Genomic DNA, 21,715 nt, shown 5'->3' with positions numbered 1-21,715 from the left:
GCATCCATAAGCAATATGGGACAATATTTATAATTATCAGCATATAATACTATTTTATTAATGTTTAACTATAATACACTTGCTCAACATGATATTCATGTGTGTGTTGTTGTTTATCACCAGTAAACGTACATCAACCTATAATTTAAATTATTAAAGCAGTACAGACAGTTTTATATGGGTTTCAGATGTTGAGATTTTGTGAAACACCATAATCCGTGACTTCTAAATAAGCCATGCTCTGGAAAAAAGGCATACATGCCAGACGTCCCGATCTCGGCGGGACAGTCCAGCTTTTTGGCTCTTTGTCCCGGCATTCCGATATGAGACGATTTGTCCCGACATTCGTTAAAAACAATGTAAGGTCTATAAGTTCCCAATAAAATTCGCTTTTCGAGCTCTCTCTGGCTAAAACTTGCCATTGCTAATCCCTTTATTGCCCCCAATTAACAACCCACTGATACTACTCGAGTGTACCAGTGTTGTTTTTGACACCTTATCAGCGATTTATCTGCAACTTATTGATTTAATCAGCATTCACACCATGGTGTTTTTATGATAGGGGTTGCTAATTGCTATCGAAACATGTATAGTACAGAAATAAATGCCACCTGCGTTTGTATTTTTATTATGGCCCAATCAAGTCCAATGATACCATTATCCTGTGTATTTATACAACCTATGTTTATAAATCCTGTCAAATCACCGATTTTGTACATCAAACAAATTGACTGCTGACCAATACACATTGATGTTTCTCACAAATTACCTTTCGTTTTCGATTGATTTTCAGAAAATAGTTTGTACATATTGCATCAATCTAAATTTAGAGTTAATTTAAGATTGGTTGAATAAGAACAGTGCTCGATGCGCTCACATTGTGTCACACAATTTACATATGTTCAATGGGATATCCCTGTACCAATTGGATGTCAAATCGAGCCATATGGGGATACCCCTCATTTCAGTTTATGGACTGTGTTTACTTCCGGAAAAATGGAAAACGTCTGTGTTCACGAAATTCTGAACACATATTTATCGTCAATATTGGGCAGAAATGAAGAGTTTTTGTAAGTAATATACTGACTATTGACTAAAGAAAAGGTGGCATGATTGATCGTTTTAGGTGTCCCGCTTTTTGGTCAAATGTCCTGACAATTTTTTATGGAAAGTCCCGATTTGGACCTGAAAAATTCTGGCATGTATGAAAAAGGAGCAATGCATGTGCGTAAAGTCCCCACAGGAGACAAGGAGGACACTTTCTGCCTAGACTGGATTTTCCTTTAAACAACACTTAACTTTACTACGCACATACATTAAGTCCAGCTTTGCCAAAGCACAGTCAGTTGTTTTTTGGATTGGGAAAATTTGCGGCGTTTCGACTAAAATTCGGAAATTAGTGTTGTTGTTGTTTTGCTAAAAATGCTTCAAAATTGAGAATACAAGTGTTTCCAGTATTATATTTACTAAGGTTGAACTTATATGTACGGGAGTTGAACAAAATATTGAGATCTAAAAATTTAAGCTCCCATTTGGGAAAAATATATACTTTTTTCCATTGGGAATGGGGCCCATTCAATGAAAAAAAAACACTGACAGTATAATGTCTTTTATTTCTTGTTATCTGACAGGGCTAGACAGTCCAGATGTTGCAACAACAATTACTGGTACACTGAAAGATTTATGGGTAAAGTTACAACAAGCTGTTACAACTCAATGTAATGTAACAGGCCTTAAAAAAAATGTCAGGGCACTGCAGAGCCATACAATCATTTCCTTTTTAAAACTACCAGAACATTATATACTATGTAATAATTATATGTAAAAATCTGATACATTATGGTCCTAGCTCTGTGAAAAGGAGGTTCTAACCCTTTGCATGCTGGGAAATTTGTCATCTGCTAAAATATCGTCTGCTGAATTTCTTAAATTAGCATTTTCTTCGAATTTTTTCAAAGACTACTATCAGAATAGCAAACAGTTTGGATCCTGATGAGACGCCACGTTCTGTGGCGTCTCATCTGGATCCAAACTGTTTGCAAAGGCCTTCAAAATTCGGTTCCAGCACTTTAAGGGTTAAATGCATGTGTGAAAAGTGTCGTCTCAGATTAGCCTAGCTAATCAGGGACGACACTTTATGCTTTTATTGTGTTTTTCGTTTAAAGGAATACCCTTCTTGACAAAAATGCAGTTTAAGGGTAAAGTTTCCTCCCTGATTAGCCTGTGCAGACTGCACAGGCTTATCTGGGACGACACTTCACGCACATGCATTAAACCCCCTTTCCACAGGGTGCTACCTACATGGAAAGTGCATGATTATAAAGAACATTTCATCATGGACTATTTAAAGATGAGAGATTAAAACTAACCAAAATAATGTTTCATAAAAACTGTACACTAAGAGCTGAACATAAAAACATTATGTAATTTAATTTTTTTATGTTATGATATTGTTCAATGTAAATTAGTGTCAGTAAATTCCCGAAAACAACTAATTGTCAAAAAAGTAACATTCACAAAGGCAAGACCTTTAGGAGAATATGGTACATTTGCAACAATATATTTCCTCTACATTTCGCCCACGATCTGATATGTTTTTAATGTTGTTAAATGTATCAGGTGTGTCAATGCATGTGTCATAAAATTCAAATTTATAGACTGTGGGCAATGTTTTTATCACCAAAATCATATCTTCAAATCATAATGACCAAAACAGGCTCCTTTAGTTCAAAGTTAACAGTCACATGAATTGCGAATATAGCAGTATCGTAATTACTGTAACAGGCACTATAACCCATAAATTTGACGGTAAAGCCATCCTTTGTATGAATCACTTCTCAAGATGTACTTTAAGTAATGCAGATCTTAAACAATCAACATTAAAAGCCTTGGGTTTTTCAGACACCACCATGTCTGTTTCATTGAAAGAACCGGCAGAACTTGGTATCATTGGAAGTATCAAGAGAACAACCCCCCCCCCCATGGAAGATAGATCCTTAACCTACCGTTAAGAAGGCTGACACCATTTCCACCTCCAAATACTTTTAAGGTTACCTAATGATTAAGCAATTATATACATATGATATTTATGTAAGAATATTCAGTGGTCAAGTTATGTTATTAACATTATAATGCTATATTGGTATTTATTAAACAAGAGGGCAATGATGGCCCTGAATCGCTTACCTGACTAACCTTGCTACATCAACTTAAATTCTATCAGACCCATATACAATCCAAAGCCAGATTTCATCAATTAATACATTCTGACAATATTTCATTAAGACATGATGAAAACTGTGACCTCTTTCATCTATACAAGGTGTTTCTAGAATTGGCCCGATGACCTAATTTTTGACCCCAGATGACCCATACACAATCCAAAATCAGATATTATCAAGATAAATATTCTGACCAAATTTCATCAAGATCAGGTGAAAACTATAACCTCTATCTTCTACATCATGTTTTTCTTTGATTTGACCTAGTGACCTAGTTTTTGACCCCTGATGACCCAAATACAATCCCAGCCCAGATTTCATTAAGATTAACATTCTGGCCAAATTGTATTAAGTTTGGATGAAAACTGTGACCTCTACTGTCTGCACAAGTTTTTTTTAACTTTGACCTTGTGACCTAGTTTTTGACCCCAGATGACCCAAATTCGATCCTAACCCAGATTTTATCAAGACAAACATTCTGACCATATTTCATTAAGATCAGATGAAAACTGTGACCTCTATTGTCTACACAAGGTTTTTCTATGATTTGACCTAGTGACCTAGTTTCTGAACCCAGATGACCCTAATACAATCCAAACCCAGATCTCATCAAGATAAAAATTCTGACCAAATTTCACAAAGATTGGATGAAAACTGTGACCTCTATTGTCTACACATTTTTTTTCTCTATTATTTGACCTAGTGACCTACATTTTGACCCCAGATGACCCAAATACACTCCCAACCCAGATTTCATCAAGATAAACATTCTGACCAAATTTCATAAAGATTGGACGAAAACTGTGACCTCTATTGTCTACACAAGGTTTTTCTATTATTTGACCTAGTGACCTAGTTTTTGACCCCAGATGACCCAAATACAATCCCAACCCAGATTTCATCAAGATAAACATTCTGACCAAATACCATAAAGATTGGATGAAAACTGTGACCTCTATTGTCTACACAAGGTTGTTCTATTATTTTACCCAGAGACCTCGTTTTTGACCCCTGATGACCCAAATACAATCCCAACCCAGATTTCATCAAGATAAACATTCTGACCAAATTTCATAAAGATTGGATGAAAACTGTGACCTCTCTTGTCTACAAAATGTTTTTCTATTATTTGACCTAGTGACCTAGTTTTTGACCCCAGATGACCCAAATACAATCCCAACCCAGATTTAATCAAGATAAACATTCTGACCAAATTTCATAAAGATTGGATGAAAACTGTGACCTCTACTGTCTACACAAACAAATTGTTGACAGACGCACACACGCACGCACAACAGACGCCGGACATCACACGTTCACATAAGCTCACCATGTCACTTCGTGACAGGTGAGCTAAAAACACAACACATCTTCTTTAAATGGTGAGGTCTTTCTAAAAATGTGCAGCCAAAAATCAATAAAAGAATAATCTAGTTTACCAAAAGTCACAATTTGTATGCAGTTGACCTTATTTGGTCTTTTTCTGAAAGACTGTCCAGTAAGGGCAGTGGTCAGATCACATGCATCTCACCTGGATGACACAGTTTCAATCCCTGTTCCCTGAAGCATGTGAGTATAGTTGGTGGTCACCATACCAGACAGGTGGGGTTTCCCCCAGGTACTTTGGCTTTCCCCCACAACACAAAATCACAAAACAATTGAACACCTTTCTGTAGCTACTAAATAGCTGAGGATTGCAGGTTAGCTATAAATCAACATAAATTTTGTACAAACTTTAGTGATTCTAGTAGTTGATTAGGTAGGGAAGCAGGGACACCGTCTGGGTCCACACATAAAAAAGCCTCAGGCCAGAAAGACCTAATAAACTCCAAAATACAAAAGTGCTTTCTGACCAAATCCCTTTATTCCTTTTTGACACCAAACAGAATGTATGATCTCCATTGCAAATCCATCAATAAAGCCTAGCCAGCTTAAATGTGTCAATGAATCACTGGGCATTTGATTTGAATTCTCAAAGGTTGTAAACTCTCCACAATATATTGCCCCCAATAAAGCATGCAAATTTAGCCAAAATTTACTTTTACTGAACTATAACTGATGGTAAAATGATCACTATCATCAGTGGACATTTGAAACATATTTTCCCACAATTTTCAAGAATCCTTTCTGATTAGTTGACATTTAACAGTTAATGAATATAAACACCCATTTTGTCATGCTGGTAAAGCCAACAATTTGCAGCATGTATGAAATAGCTTTAAAAACAAAATATAAACTACCATAGTCTAAAGGATTCAGCGTTTTTGTCATGGTTATTTCATCTACTTGCTTTTTTATTTATAGGGTCAATACCAGAATTACTGACAAAAGAATGTGACACATTGTTGGAAACATATTTATAGGCAATAAATATAATCTCCAACAAAGAATGGTAAGAACTCATTTAGATAAATACTCCATACCAACGTGACATACATACAAATTATCAACTGTTGGTACAGAAATATCTTGAGAGAAAAAAATTACAAAATTGTTTCAAAAACAAAATGTAGCATTTTTTTATGTCAAGGTTTCATATTTATAATTGATTTTAACTACAAATATAAAGACAAACATTGAATGTTTATAGATTCTTTACCAAATATTAGTTTGTTAATTAAAAACTTAATCATTATTTATTTAAAATGAAATATCAAATATTTTTTTATATAAATCATTAACAAAACTATTTTACATACCACATGAATTTAATAATTCTCTGTTTTTCAATACTTCAAAACTGCGTCTTAAATTTAAACCTTGCAGTCAGTTATTAAGTTATAAACTGAATACTGATAATTTAAATAGTTACATTATGAAAGTCATATTTGTCATTCGACACACTAGATTGATTTCAATTATCACAAGATCACTTATATACAAGCTTAACACATGATTAAGTTAATGCATGTTAATGGATCAAATTGATATTACACATCAACGAAATTTAGACCTGCTATATACCCGCTATTATACAACTCGTTATACAGTTTACTATTGAAATCTCTGATAATACATGTTGCTTCATAAAATAAATATGAAATAGAGAAAAACAGATCAACTGACCAGTCAAGAGGTTTTCATTATTTTCTACTGCAGTCTTCTTTCCGTCCTTTCCAACCCCTTGTTCCAGTCAAGATCTAAGACAGTTGTGACACAAAATATGAAATATTTATTGGCATGTGACCTGGGTCAAACTTTTCACCTGGCTTAAGCCATTCTTACAAAGCATTCATTTTCCACCCTGACCACCCATGCCAGGTCAAGCAGGGATTATCTGGTAAACCTGATGACAATAGTTATTTCATTTGATGTTTTAAAGGGTTTGGGTGTTGACCATAGTTATTTCATTTGATGTTTTAAAGGGTTTGGGTGTTCAGAGGAGCAGCAGGAAATAAGCAGCCATAGACAGACCTGTTGTAATGATCATGAATGATCAGATAATGAAACATCTAGGGTGGCTGTCACCTCCTCAAAAAAGCAAACACTTTCCTTCAAGTTGAGAAAAGTTTGCTTTCTTTAATTTGTGGCTATGTAGTAACAGGATGTATTTATATGTATAATATCAGTGTTAGCAGAGAAGACTTATGTGAGAAGGGTTATGTCCGAATGAATGAAGTGAAATAGGTCATCACTGTGCTGATTTTAGATTGAACACATTTAATATAATCGCTATCCCAAGCCATAAATTAGCTAACATGTCACTTTTTCTAACAAGAAACCCTGCAAATGTGCACAACTGACACACTGGAGTGCAGTCTCCTGCAATATTATCCTTCAAATGCATAACAAGTATTTATTTATATAATAATTATTAACAGTATTTCAGTAATAAAGCACTGCCAATTAACTCACTCATACTTTTTCTGGGATTAGCTTTACTGATCAGTTAGCCAGTACCAATTAAGGGCATATACCATGTTCTTCTAATTGCCAAATGAGTGAACCATAAAACCCACAATTAATTGAAAATAAAGTCACCTGCTTACAAACAGCAAGTTAAGCCAAATTAATTCTTCACATGTGACCACAGATGTTCCCAACTACCCAGACATGCCGTTAATTCCAGTATCCAGACTTGTAGTAAATTCCAGCTGTTCCAGTATGGAACAATTAAGTCTATGGGGCATACAGGCCTGTTTGATTTTCTGAGTAATGTCGCAAATTTACTTAACGTAACTAAGTTTCCTTGCATGCTCAAGAGGACCATGTTGCAATTGTTCAATAAGACAAATAACAGTCCTGGTAAATGTTAGAGTAGACATCTGCATTTACAGTTGATACCAATCTTTATACATCAGCGATTTTAGTGAGGGGACAGATTGTTTTTGCCCTGTCCGTTGGTTTGTTTGTTTGTTTGCCCCAACTTTAACATTTTGCAATAACTTTTGCAATATTAAAGATAGCAACTTGATATTTGGCATGCATGTGTATCTCATGGAGCTACACATTTTGTGAGTGGTGAAAGGTCCTTAAAGGTCAAAGGTCACATAAACAAATCCAAGGGAAGTAATAAGCTTTAAAGGGAGATAATTATCTGAACCTGCCAAATGATAAAAAAATAAAATAAATCAAAGCGGCACAGTAGGGGACATAGTGTTTCTGACAAACACATTTCTTGTTTCCTTCTTTAAAAAGTTCTGGAAAACAGCACTTTCCCATTAAGAAAACAAGAGACCCATGAGGGCCTGAATCGCTCTACTGCTATAAACACTGTGCAAGTTTGGAAAGAATAAGATGGAAACTGTGTACTTAATCGCGCAAACAAGGAGAATTCGCTCAAATTCAAGGGGAGATTATTGTGTACTTATTTCTCCGATACTGCTCATATTCAATAGTTTTCAAGTCCTCATTGATATAAAGATAGTGTGCAAATTTGGAAATAATTGGATGAAAACTGTGGATTAATTGCGTAAACAAGCGGGCTTTCAAAATTTTCTCATATTCAAGGGGAAGCCATTCTGGACTTATTGCTTCGATATTGCTCTTTTTACAAAAGGGTTTGAGTCCTCATTGACACTGCGCAAGTTTGCCAAGAATTGGATGAAAATTATGAACTTTATCACATAAAAAAACTGAATTTTCATTTTTTTCTTAAATTCAAGGGGAGATAATTCTGGACTTATAACTCCGATATTGCTCATTTTCAATAAGTTTTGACTCATCATTCAGATAAAGACACTGTGCCAGTTGGGAAATAATTGGATGAAAACTGTGGAGTTTATTGCGTAAACAAGCCATATTTCACAATTTTCTCAAATTCAAGGGGAGATAATTCGGGACTTTTTACTCTGATGTAACCCATTTTCAATAGGGTTCAAGTCCTCATTAATATAAAGACACTGAACAAATTTGAAAAGAATCGGATGAAAACTGTGGACTTTATCGCGTAAACAAGAAAAAGTCTAACGCACGCACGGACGACGGAAACCATGCCACGACATAAGCTCTTCAGGCCTTTGGCCAGTAGAGCTAAAACCCTAAATATTTCCAAATTGTTGTAAAAAAATGGCTTGAACCTAAGTGACAACTTGACAACTCTTACGTTATTAATTTTAAATTAATTGGGAGCAACAAATCAAATACACCAATTTCAAAATATGAAGACGCAAATATTCCCAATGTCAGTTTTTCCACCCCAAAAAATCGCTGTTCATGCAATGACTGTAAAAGTTAACATTTGAACATTTTTGCTCTGGGAAAACTGGGCTTAATGCAGGTGCCTAAAGTGTCTCCATAGATTAGCCTGTGCAGTCTGCTAATCAGGGACATCATATTCCGCCTTTATGCTATTTTGTATTGGCAGTAAGTCTCTTATAAACCAAAATCTAGTTTAGGCAGAAAGTGTCATTCTTGGTTAGCATGTGCAAACTGCATTTGCTTATCTGGAACGACCCTTTATGCACATGCGCATAAGCTCAACTGACTTGAGGTGAGGTGAGAATCCATGGGCCCTCTTGTTACTTCAAGATATTATAATTTATTTCCTAAATTTCATGAACTTAATACTGCATTATTTTCAGGTCCCAATCCTTTCTTTCTCACAAGTCCCAACTATGATTGAACCCGTTCTATTCCTCCAGAGGATGTTTGTTTTATATCAAATAGCAGCCAACAACCTTAACAAACCACAGACACCACCAGTATTTTGGTGTGGGTAACAATGTGAAGAATTTGCACTTATATTCCCATATAAACAATAATAATAAACACCTCTGTCTCACTTGTTTACATTGCCAGTGTGGGATTGCATTAAATTTTAACAAAGAACTTGCCTGTATGGCACAAAGTGCACTTAGTTCAAGTGAACTGGAAAAAAATCACACTCCAGCATCCACCTTTCTAAACTGTAAATATTTTGACATTTGATTCCCCCCCCCCCCCCAAAACCACACAACTGTCATGGAATTCACTAAAACAACCATAGGTTGTATACTTTTTGTCATCAGTCCTTCCAATGAACAGTCCAACCAAGCAAGACACAATTCTTATTTTTAACCTTTCCCCCTCAGAATCAAAGTGAAAATGGCTATCTGCAAACAGCATAAAACCAGAACAGCCTGTGAATAACTCCCAGTCTGTTAAGATTTTATGCTGTTTGCTGCTCATCAGTATCTAAGGGTTAGAAATGAAGAATCTAGTTAGAAAGGTCTTTAATTAAATTTAACTTTCTAAGGACAAAAAATGCGTCAAAATACGTATCTAAAGGGTTAACAGCCTTTTGGGATAACTGACAGGATGTACATTTAAAATGTCAACATAGATTAGCCCGTGCCGTGCGCATAGGCTAATCAGGAACGACACTTTGGCCTTTCAAAGAATTTTTCGTTTAAAAATTCCCTTCTTTGAAAAAAATCAAGTTAAGGTGGAAAGTGTTGTCCCTGATAACCCTGTGAAGACTGCTTATCTGTGTAAACACTTGATATACATGCATTTAGCCCCGTTTACCCAGAATACAGCCCATAATATTACTGTATATCAAGAAAAATGAACATAATTTTACCAGATCAGGCTGGCAGGTTATTGCTTAGTTTAATCTCTGGTTCATGTGTTTCAATTATATAGCAACAGCTGTTTTACCTCAATTTCATTCACAATCTGCATAATTAGCTTGCATTGATTCCAAAGAAAAATCTGCTTATCATAAACATTAATGTTTGAAAGAAGTTGTTGATTAAACATTAAAATCATGTTTGACATCTCAAAACACTTGCAAGACATCTCTTAATTTGAAGGTAGGAAACATTACATAAAATCTAAACAATTCTTAAATTTATGTGCCATCCAGCAAAACCTAAGTCATAAAATAAAATATAAGCTGACTTGGCAGTCATATTTGCAAATAAGATTAACCATTGTTAATAGCTAATATCCAACAAATTTAATGCCTGTCATAACTCTGAATGTTCTACAAGTGTTTGTTTATAGTGGGAACCATTACGCAATGTGTAAACTTCTTCATGGGAGGCACCACTCTATCATAATTGTTTATAATTGTTTTTGAAACGTCATGTGCAAAACATACAGCCTTCAAGGGCCATTGTATTCAAAGGCAATTTGCTTAAACACACACATACACAAACAAACACACACACACACACACTCTAAATGTATAACTCGTAACAATTGAGCATTTCTACTCACAGTTTTAATCATCAAACAGTAAAGATTGACTGCTTTATTTCTGGTCCCAAGCAAAGGCTAGCATCACGAATACGAATAAAGCTGAAATATACATGTTCTTCATGTAAACCTCTTTGAGTTTAATCGCATGGAATGACCAAGACAGCTTATTTAGACACACTAGAGTCCGTTCCATCAGAAAAACAGTACTGAATGTCTTTAGGGAAAAATTTGAGAACACTTCCAGAGTGGGGGTAGAACATGGAACCAGATCTCCAGGCCGACACCTTATCTACTAGATTACCACAACTGTTTAATAGGCAGTTTCTTAGTGAATGTATGAAAAAGGATGCCCTGATCATTATAGAACCAACCATCTATCAAAAGCATTCAAATTATGAACAGTACAGACAGTTATTAAGACTTATACAAATGTACATCGTCTAAATACACAAAGCGTAATACAAAATATTGTCCCAATTCAAATTATGAATATACCATCTAATAACTCAACAGATGTTACTTCCTCATTGGTGATGCTGGTGATACAAATAGTAAGTCGATTGATTATCTTTAATTCATGCCCTTAAGTAGCACTTTAATGCATTTATCTAATTCACTTTTTCAGTGCATCGATCTGTCTCACCTATGATTTGATCTTAATTGACCTTTATCAAAAGGCAATATAATTTTGGAGGCATTTAATGTCAATAGAACCAAAAGTATAAATTTATAATATAGTATATTATACTGCACTCAGGTCAAATTGAAATAATCAAGATCCAGCCTTTCTTTTTCAGCCATTCTAGCCAAAAGTTAAGCGTGAACCCTTGGTATATCATAGAGTATTAAAAGTGAATACAAAAGTACTTTGTAACACTTGACTCTCCAAAATCAATAAAATGCATGATTGTCCCTTTAGATATTAGGTTGAATGTTTATACTTAATGGCTGTGTTCTTCCAATTTACAATGTGTCTTGATTGTTCAACCTTTATTTTCAAAATCAGAATATACGCGGAATTTCATTTTTCAATACGTTTCTTGTTCCTTCTGATCCAGAATCTAAAAACACTGCAAAAATACACATATGGCATAAATATTTACCACTGCCAGGAAACCTACAAAAGAACCATCTTTTTCAAGTGGTTGTTATAGAAACAAGAAAAGGTTACTTCCCGTGTCATAATACATAAATCGTTGCAATTTTATCTTGATACGGATATGTAAATGTAAGTTGAACAAAAGAATCAGTGTTCTCCATAAAAATTTAAGAAGCCAGTTACATTTTTTAAGTAGCCAGCGACTTGGCACTTAAACCAGTGTTTCTGGTGCTGTTTTAAATTGATATTTAGGGGAAAAGTTGCTGGCCCCAAGATTGTTAGTAATTGTGATTATAGCCGGCCGCCAGTGCTTGCGGAGAGCACTGAAAGATTCTCAAAAATATTACTATAATTTCCACAAACTTGCAGCATCTATGTGAACTGACCCACTTACCAAGTGACTCTTTAATACATCCACTCAAATTTAATTTGGTGGAGGGAGCATAGCAATTGTTTTTTTATTTTCAAGTTTGATTTTGCTGTGTTTTCAACAGTATTTCATTCATGTCACAGCTGTCAATATGCCATCTTTCACTTTTCCAGGGCTAAGCTAGGCAAACAGTACAAAGTGCATAATTGTACTTATGCCAGTATCCGTTAAATTAAGACAACTGCCCTACATGAGAAGAAGTAGGGGGAGAATTGCCGTAAAAAGGATTTCAAGACCAATCACCACAAAAGTTTTATGGAAGGCTGGGGATCATAGCCACGATCCTCAGATTTGCAGTCTAGCGCTGCATCCACTGAATTTACCCATTTATGCCCAGTGTCTAGAAAAAAAGCCTTGGCAAACAGCGTAGACCCAGATGAGACGCTGCGGCATCTCATCAGGGTCTTTATGCGGCGTCTCATCAGGGTCTGCGCTGTTTGCTTAAAGGAATTTATGTAAGAAATATTCTAAATATAGAAATAAATATACTAGAAATCCCTAATTTTGGAAATAAATTGATCCAATTCAAAAGAATGGGAGAGTCCACTAGGTATAAATGGGTTAACTGCTAAATACATATTACCCACCTATTGCAGCGTCAATCCAAAATCACCATCCCAAAATCCATTGGAAAGATCAGCCACTTATAAAAACCAAGACTGGAAAAAAACACCTCGCCTCTGAAAATATATAAACAGCATGTTGTATTTTTAGGCACAGATATACCAGAATTATGCACTGAAGTATTATGACAGGCATGTTATATTTATAAAGTGTTGGCCCAATAAAACAGCAGGTAATAGAGATAATATTATGGGTCTCGAAGAGTTGAATGAACAAATTAAATCAATTAATCACTTCAAGTTTCTCAGCGATAAATCTAAAGACTCGGCATATTAAAACATTGTAAATAACAAGAGGTGTATGGACAATTGATGATATTGCAAAACAAGAACACAATTTCCATCTTGCTCAAAATTTTTGGCTATTGAATATTAAATGCATGGGTTTATCGTCTGATTATGATATTAGACTAATCTTCAACCGACCTTGACATTTACCACCCTGATACAAATTGTTTCTTATGTAAAGTAATAGACCTAATGTTAAGTTTTCATATTTATTTTTGTTGAAAATTGAAAAGTATGATAAATAATTTGTAGTTTCTACTCTATAACAAGAGCACCGCCTTGCGGGTGCAGACCGCTCATCTATTTTCTTTTTAAAGGTGAAGGGACTCTCATTTTCAATCACAAAGGAGGGAGGAGTGGAGTGAAGAGGGGTGTATAGTGTGGGGTTGTGGACATTTATTACATTATCTTCCAAAAAAGCGAGGGGGGGGGGGGTTTGGGTGCGATGGTGTGACGGTATATCAAACATAACCGTTTAAAAAAAAAAATGGGGGGGGGGTATAGTGTGAGGGTGTGGTGATATTTTGTGAGATGATCTTAAAAAAAAAAAATAAAAAAATATCAAAACAAAAAATTGGGGGGGGGGGGGGGGTGGGGGTATAGTGTGAGGGTGTGGTGGTCATTTGTGAGATGATCTTAAAAAAAAAAAAAAAAAAATTAGGGGGGGGGGAGGGGGGAGGGGGGGGGGAGGGCACGGGGGATGGTTTGGGTGAAGTCTATTGTGGTATGTCAGGTAAGAGTAGTTTCATCAAAGTATCAATCAAATCTAATCATAAATAAAGAAGTTATGGCAATTTTAGCAAAATTTAATAATTTGACCTTGAGAGTCAAGGTCATTCAAAGGTCAAAGTAAAATTCAAGTTGCCAGGTACAGTAACCTCATGATAGCATGTAAGTATTTGAAGTTTGAAAGCAATAGCCTTGATACTTCGAGTGGATCGAAACACAAAATTTAACCATATATTAAAAGTTACTAAGTCAAAAAAGGGCCATAATTCCGTAACAATGACAACCAGAGTTATGCAACTTGTCCTTGTTCCAAGTATGAAAGCAATATCTATGATACTTTAGGGGTAAAGTGGACCAAAACATAAATCTTAACCAAATTTTCAATTTTCTAAGTATAAAGGGCCCATAATTCCGTCCAAATGCCAGTCAGAGCTACATAACTTTGCCTGCACCGTCCCCTTATGATAGTTCATAAATCTTGCAAGTATGAAAGCAATAGCTTTGATACTGTAGGAATAAAGTGGACCTAAACACAAAACTTAATCAAATTTTCAATTTTCTAAGTATAAAAAGGGCACATAATTCTGTCAAAATGCCAGTCAGAGTTACATTACTTTGCCTGCACAGTCCCCTTATGATAGTTAGTAAGTGTTGCAAGTATGAAAGCAATAGCTTTGATGCTTAAGGAATAAAATGGACCTAAACACAAAACTTAACCAAAATTGTCAATTTTCTAAGTATAAAAAGGGCACATAATTCTGTCAAAATGCATGCCAGAGTTATCTAACTTTGCCTGCCCAGTCCCCTCATGATAGTAAGTAAGTGTACCAAGTTTGAATGCAATAGCATTGATACTTACTGAGAAAAGTGGAACTAAACGCAAAACTTAACCAAAATTTTCAATTTTTTAAGTATAAAAAGGGCACATAATTCTGTCAAAATGCACGCCAGAGTTATCTAACTTTGCCTGCCCAGTCCCCTCATGATAGTAAGTAAGTGTACCAAGTTTGAATGCAATAGCATTGATACTTTCTGAGAAAAGTGGACCTAAACGCAAAACTTAACCGGACGCCGACGCCAACGCCGACGCCAAGGTGATGACAATAGCTCATAATTTTTTTTCAAAAAATAGATGAGCTAAAAAATTAAATATTACAACTTTATGCTTAACATATAAACATACAAACGGTAAATCTATGTCAAGACAATAATCAGTTTTACAACTGACGCTTTATGGGGACTCCAGATGCTTGGCACCAAGATTTAATCAATCAATTGTTACGAAAAAATACTTTATCTCAATTATTTTCATCAAACAGAAAAAGACGTAACTGTTAATTAATGTGAACTGAGTGAAAGCAACAAAATTTATCACTACATACACCACCCAGACATATGGCCATTACTGACACAAAACTAATAAACCCAGTCATTATCAAAGAAATCAATTTATACCCGAAATCTCACAAGAATAATGGAAAGGAGACATAAACAAGAGCACCGCATAACGGATGCCATGCTCAGCTGCAGGTGCAGTTTTGAATAAATGAAAGCTTGTCAGAATTTTATTTTTTTAGAGGTCACAGTGACCTTGACCTTTGACCTAGTGACCCAAAAATGGGTGTGGCATGTAAAACTCATCAAGACACAGCTACATATGAAGTTTCAAAGTTGTAGGTTGTTTGATTTTAGACTTTATAATGTTCAAAACCTTAACAAAATGTTAAGGTTTTAGCATGACACTGACGGCGGACGACAAGCTGGCTATGACAATACCTTGGGTTTTCTCCGAAAACAGCCGAGCTAACAACCAGTCTCCAGTGCAAAGTGCTTCTCTGATAAGTTCAGTTTTACATGGGTTGCGCTAATGGGAAAATGGGGCTCAATGCACGTGTGTAAAGTGCTGTGCCAGATTTACCTGAGCAGTCTGCACAGGCTAAGCAGCGAAAACAGTTTCCGCCTACATTGGATTTTCATTCAGAAGCGACTTCATTTAATTGAAAAATTTCAAAAAAGCGGAAAGTGTTATCCATTATTACATGTAGTTTTTGCAGACTGCACAGGCTTATCTGAGAGGACACTTAAAAAAATGCATTAAGCCCAGTTTTCTCAGAGCGCCGGCTCACAGTCTCCAGTGCAAAGTGCTTCTTTGATAAGCTAAGTTTTACATCTATCCACTGCCAATTAAATTTGATTGCAGCCACTTATGCAATATTCAAATGCATTGAAAACAGGATAGAAAGTTGATGTGGTATGGTGGTATCGCTCTTGAATGCACCATTCCAGCTTAAATTTGTGGGAGCCATATTTTTCAAGGATCCTTTGAATTGTTCCATTGAAATGAAATTGGGTTAGATGAAACAAGAAAACAGATTTTTCTACCTTTTGTTTTAAGTTATACAGTTGCATGTGTTGTCAAGGACTAAAATCAGTCATCTGAGTGCTTTATGGACCCTTTACCACTAAAATAAGTATTTTGACACATTTGTAGTCCCTTTGAAAGTTGCATATAAGCCCAAGTCTCACTATTGCTGGTAGAGCCCCGGTCCATCCCGGTTTGCTAATGCCGGTCGACCAACAAGAACCGGTATAATTTGTAGATTTTTTTAAATGCGGTCACACTGTTTCCCGGTGCCGCCCCGGTTGAAGCCGGTCAACAGCCAAGCAGAGTCCCTTTCAACCCCGGACTGACTAGGGTTATGCCGGTGAAGCCCCGGCAGAGCCCTGGTTGTCGCCATTAATGCCCTGGTGAAAGCCAGCAGCATCCCGGCAGAGCCCTGGTATACTGTAACTCTGCCGGCACTCACCGGGGCTATACCGGCATCAGACCCCGGCAGAGCTACGGCAACGCCCCGGTTTTACCCCGGTCGTCGCTGGTAATGCCCTGGCGGAGCCCCGGTGAATGCAGGTGGCTTCCCTGCAGAGCACCGGTTTACTTATGTACTGTTGCTATACCGGGACTCTGCCGGCATTCACCGGGGCTCCACCAGGGGTTGCCGTAGCTCTGCCGGGGTCTGTATGTGAGACATCATAGTGAGACTGGGCCTTTAAGTAAAGACCTTTCTTTCTCGATCCTTAGTTTCAAAGGTTTCAGTTCCAACCCTTAGATACTGATGAGCAGCAAACAGCATAAAACCTAAACAAAGTGCCAGTTACTCGCATGCTGTTCTGGTTTTATGCTGTTTGCACATAGCCATTTTCACTTAACTTCTAAGTGGGAAAGGGTTAACTAACAAGACTCTTAGTGCATTTATCTGAACTTGTGATGGCAGCCAGGGGCAGACATACTTAACAACAAACCTACCTATTTGCAATTACATTTGGTTAATAGCCAATAAATGTCAAACTTGACCAGATAAACAATTACTTAAGCTAATGGAATTATAAGATTGGCTATTTGTGCAAATAGTGACCATGTGTTGTGGTGCTGATAACAGTTCAAAAGTTACCCAGCACATGAAAAATGTACACCCTGTGACTGAGTCCAAGTGGTCAGCAAATTATTTTAAACTAGCCCCCCTCTGGGAAATATGGCTTAACCCTTTGCATGCTGGGAAATTTGTCGTCTGCTAAAATGTCTTCTGCTGAATTTCTAAAATTAGCATTTTCTTCTATTTTTTTCAAAGAACACTATCAGAATAGCAAACAGTTTGGATCCTGATGAGACACCACGTTCTGTGGCGTCTCATCTGGATCCAAACTGTTTGCAAAGGCCTTCAAAATTCGGTTCCAGCACTGAAAGGGTTAATGCATGTCCACGCAGGCTAATCTGGTACAACTGTGTCCGCCTCAACTGGATTTTCGGTTACACGAAACTTGCTTCAAACAATTGCAGATTGCACAATCTAATCTGGGACAACACTAAAGCCTATGAATTACTACCCATTTTTCAAGAGGGATGCTCACATAATTTGAAACGGAAAAAATACCATTATAGCAAGGTAGCAGCATTCTTTTATTTTGTACAAAATAAAATTTGAAAAAGGTTTGATTGTGAAAAATATAAATAGGCTACACAGCAATGAAATTACAGAGTATACAAGCCAGGGTTATAAAACTAATATTTTGACCAGTACGCAGACTTGCTCATATTATTTCTTTCCGTATGTCTTGCTTTTTCTGACAATCCAGGAACCCAGCAACAATTTTAGGGGCCATGGGCCCCATGGTTATTTGCATCCCTCACATGAGTTCATGCACTTTAAACAGCACATGTTTCATAAACTCGCCCATCATATAAATTTCAATGTGGAAAACTCATTACAGTTTTAAATTGATTATACTGAATCAGTCCCCCAGTTTTCCAGACATTTTCCTGAATAAATTCTCAAAGGATATTGCTTTTACAAAATTTCCAGACCTTTAAAAAGAGGTAGATGTTTACACAAGTGTTCCCCAACTGCCTAGTTACTCATTTACTGGTCATGTACGTAATTCCGGCCACTTTTGGGACTATTTAAGAAAACTCTTTAGTGTTAGGCAACTGCTTGAAACTAAACTTCACATATATAATCCTGGGTTCAAAACTCACCTAGCATGAAAATTTAAATAGAATTAGATCGGTGAATGTTACTTAATGAACAGAAAATGATGACATGTAAACTATCCTTTTTCGTAGGTTAAATGTACCTAAAAAATCGGCCACTTTTCAGTTTGATCTGCAGATAAAATTACAAAGCAATATCTTTAGACAATTGTCCTCAATTTCTGAGCATTAATCAATGTTTATACTATTAAAATTGTTGACTTGAAATTTAAAATAAATGCGAAATTATTATACCAGTTACTCCCCCTACCTATTGTAATAAATATAAACAATGGGAAACTGCTATTTCAATAAAAATATTTGTTTTTTAATGGGTTTAATCAATTTTTTCAAACAAAGCTAAAAAAGTGAACACATTTTGTTTAAAAAGTTTACTTCAGTGTTGATTATTAGTAAACGCTTACATATAATTTTAAACATGTAATCTAGTAATATTCTTATCAAGGGAGGTAATTCATTTATTAAAAATTTATATTTATGTTCTGATTTATATGTTTTGAATATATTTTTTTGTACAATTAATCGGTAAAACTTTATTTAAAGTTTATTAGATAAAATAAAAATAATTTTGTCAAATATATTTGTTTCTTATATGAATATAATTGTTGCAACTAATCATGACATCACTTTCCCCACGAGCCAAATATTTCCTGCTATATTAGTGACATTTTAACACAAAAGTTTACAGTGATATGGTTCTTACATTTCCAAAATATTGAGAGTAGGGATGGTTTTCATGTTGATTTTTCTAAATAAAAACAAAATATGTGCGTTAAGATCATGAAAATGATTTTACACAGGTGGCCGATTTTTTACGTACAGGCCGGAATTACGTACATGACCAGTAAGCCAGTTGATAAGCAATCTGACTTTATTGCAGGGCTTTTTTTTCTGTTTTTATGAAGCGGCCTAGGCGACCCAATTTTGTGCAAAATGAGTAACAAACTGTTTAAAATTGTCAAAAAATGAGTCACAAACTTTCTAAAATTGTGAAAATTATAGTCGCAAACTTCTTGAAATTGTGAAATATTGAGTCGCAAACGTCTTGAAATTGTGAAAATTTGAGTCACGAATGTCTCAAAATTGTGAATAACGGCCATTCTCACAGAAGCAAACAAGAGGGCCTCAAAGGCCCAAAGTCGCTCACCTGAGATAACAAGATATTATTGGGACAAATCTTCTGACCAAGTTTCACGAAGATCGGAAAATAAATGTGGCCTCTAGAGTGTTAACAAGGTTTTACTATGGCCATATAAGGAAAAATTCCCCGCCCCCTGGCAGCCATGTTTTTCAACCAACCGGCATCATTTTTGAACTCTTCCAAGATATTATTGGGATGAATTTTCTTACCAAGTTTCATGAAGATCGGACAGTAAACGTGGCCTCTAGAGTGTTAACAAGATTTTACTATAGCCATATAAGGAAAAATGCCCCGCAACTTGGAAGCCATTTTTTTCAAGCAAACATAATTATTTTCGAACTCATCCAAGATATCATTGAGACCAATCTTCTGACCAAATTTCATGGAGATTGGACAATAAATGTGGCCTCTAGAGTGTTAACAAGGTTTTACTATAGCCTATAGCCATATAAGAAAAAATGCCCCGCCCCTGGTGGCCATGTTTTTAAAGCAACCAAAACCATTTTCGATCTCATTCAAGATATCATTGGGACAAATCTTCTGACCAAGTTTCATGATGATCGGAAAACAAATGTGACCTCTAGAGTGTTAACAAGGTTTTACTATAGCCATATAAGGAAAATAGGCCCGCCCCCGTGGTGGCCATGTTTTTCAACCAACCGGCATCATTTTTTAACTCGTCCAAGATATTATTGGGATGAATCTTCTGACCGAGTTTCATGAAGATCGGACTATAAATGTGGCCTCTAGAGTGTTAACAAGATTTTACTATAGCCTTATATAGCCATGTAAGGAGAAATGCCCCGCCCCTTGGCGGCCATGTTTTTCAAGCAAAGGTAACCATTTTCGAACTCATCCAAGATATCATTAAGGCAAATCTTCTGACCAAATTTCATCAAGATTAGACAATAAATGTGGCCTCTAGAGTGTTAACAAGGTTTTACTATAGCCATATTTAGGAAAAATGCCCCGCCCCCTGGCGGCCATGTTTTTCAACCAACTGGCATTATTTTCGAACTCGTCCAAGATATTATTGGGATGAATCTTTTGACCAAGTTTCATGAAGATTGGACAATAAATGTGGCCTCTAGAGTGTTAACAAGATTTTACTATAGCCATATATAGCCATGTAAGGAAAAATGGCCCGCCCCTTGGCAGGCATGTTTTTTAAGCAAACGTAACAATTTTCCAACTCATCCAAGATATCATTGGGACAAATCTTCTGACCAAATTTGATGAAGATTGGACAATAAATGTGGCCTCTAGAGAGTTAACAAGGCAAATGTTGACGCCGCACAACTCACAACAGACAAAAAGCGATCACAAAAGCTCACCATGAGCACGTTGTGCTCAGGTGAGCTAAAAAAGCCCTGTATTGGTGGGTTTTATTGGTCTAGACTGCAACTATTTAAGGAATAAATGGAAATCATAAAAGTTTTGACATAAAATGAGCTCAATAGTACATTATCTCTCTGTCGAAAAACTTTTATTATAAAAAATTGTCTACTATAATCACTCTTGCCATTAAAAATGAATTTTTTCTATCAGAAATGTTTGAAGAATATTCATATGAAAATGGTTTCTTAACAAAAATTCATAACCGAGTGCTTAGTACAGATTTACATGACCCCAAATCTGTCACAGAGGTTAAAAGAACAAGCATAAGTGCATCCTTTACATTAATGGAGTCGCGTTGTGTGAAAACTGGACATAATGCATGTGCGTAAAGATTGCAAAGGCTAATCTGGGACGACACTTTACGCACATGCATTATGTCCAGTTTTCTCAGAACACGAGTCAATTACATTTGAGCCCCACTCTGTGAAAACAAGGCTTAACGCATGTTGGTTAAGACAGCACTTACTGCTTTTATTTTATTTTTCGTTAAACTGTTACCCCTTCGGTACATATTTCTACACATATGTTGTCCCTTAGAAAGTTAATTTAATGTAAGACCTTTCTTACTAAATTCAAGTTTTAAAGGCTTCATTTTTCAAACCCTTAGATACTGA

General features: G+C 36.0%; 1 protein-coding gene across 9 annotated transcripts in view; it reads right to left on the bottom strand.

Moving 5' to 3' along the window:
- LOC127868067 (chondroitin sulfate N-acetylgalactosaminyltransferase 2-like) overlaps positions 1 to 21,715 on the bottom strand; it is a 98,980-nt gene that overhangs the window by 18,275 nt on the left and 58,990 nt on the right. For 4 of the 9 annotated variants that reach the window (XM_052409657.1, XM_052409656.1, XM_052409658.1 and 1 more), the window contains exon 2: positions 12,964 to 13,056. The exons of 2 other annotated variants lie outside the window; for them this stretch is intronic. The gene's annotated coding sequence lies outside the window, so the exon portion shown is untranslated. Of the gene's footprint in view, positions 1 to 6,287; positions 6,362 to 10,865; positions 10,947 to 12,963; positions 13,057 to 21,715 lie in introns of all 9 variants that reach the window. 3 more of the 9 variants (XM_052409660.1, XM_052409659.1, XM_052409661.1) reach the window with 2 other exon arrangements.

Source organism: Dreissena polymorpha, chromosome 2 (assembly GCF_020536995.1).
Source record: "Dreissena polymorpha isolate Duluth1 chromosome 2, UMN_Dpol_1.0, whole genome shotgun sequence".
Taxonomy (NCBI): domain Eukaryota; kingdom Metazoa; phylum Mollusca; class Bivalvia; order Myida; family Dreissenidae; genus Dreissena; species Dreissena polymorpha.
Note: the sequence above shows the minus strand (reverse complement) of the source record. Positions and strands in the feature narration are given on the sequence as shown.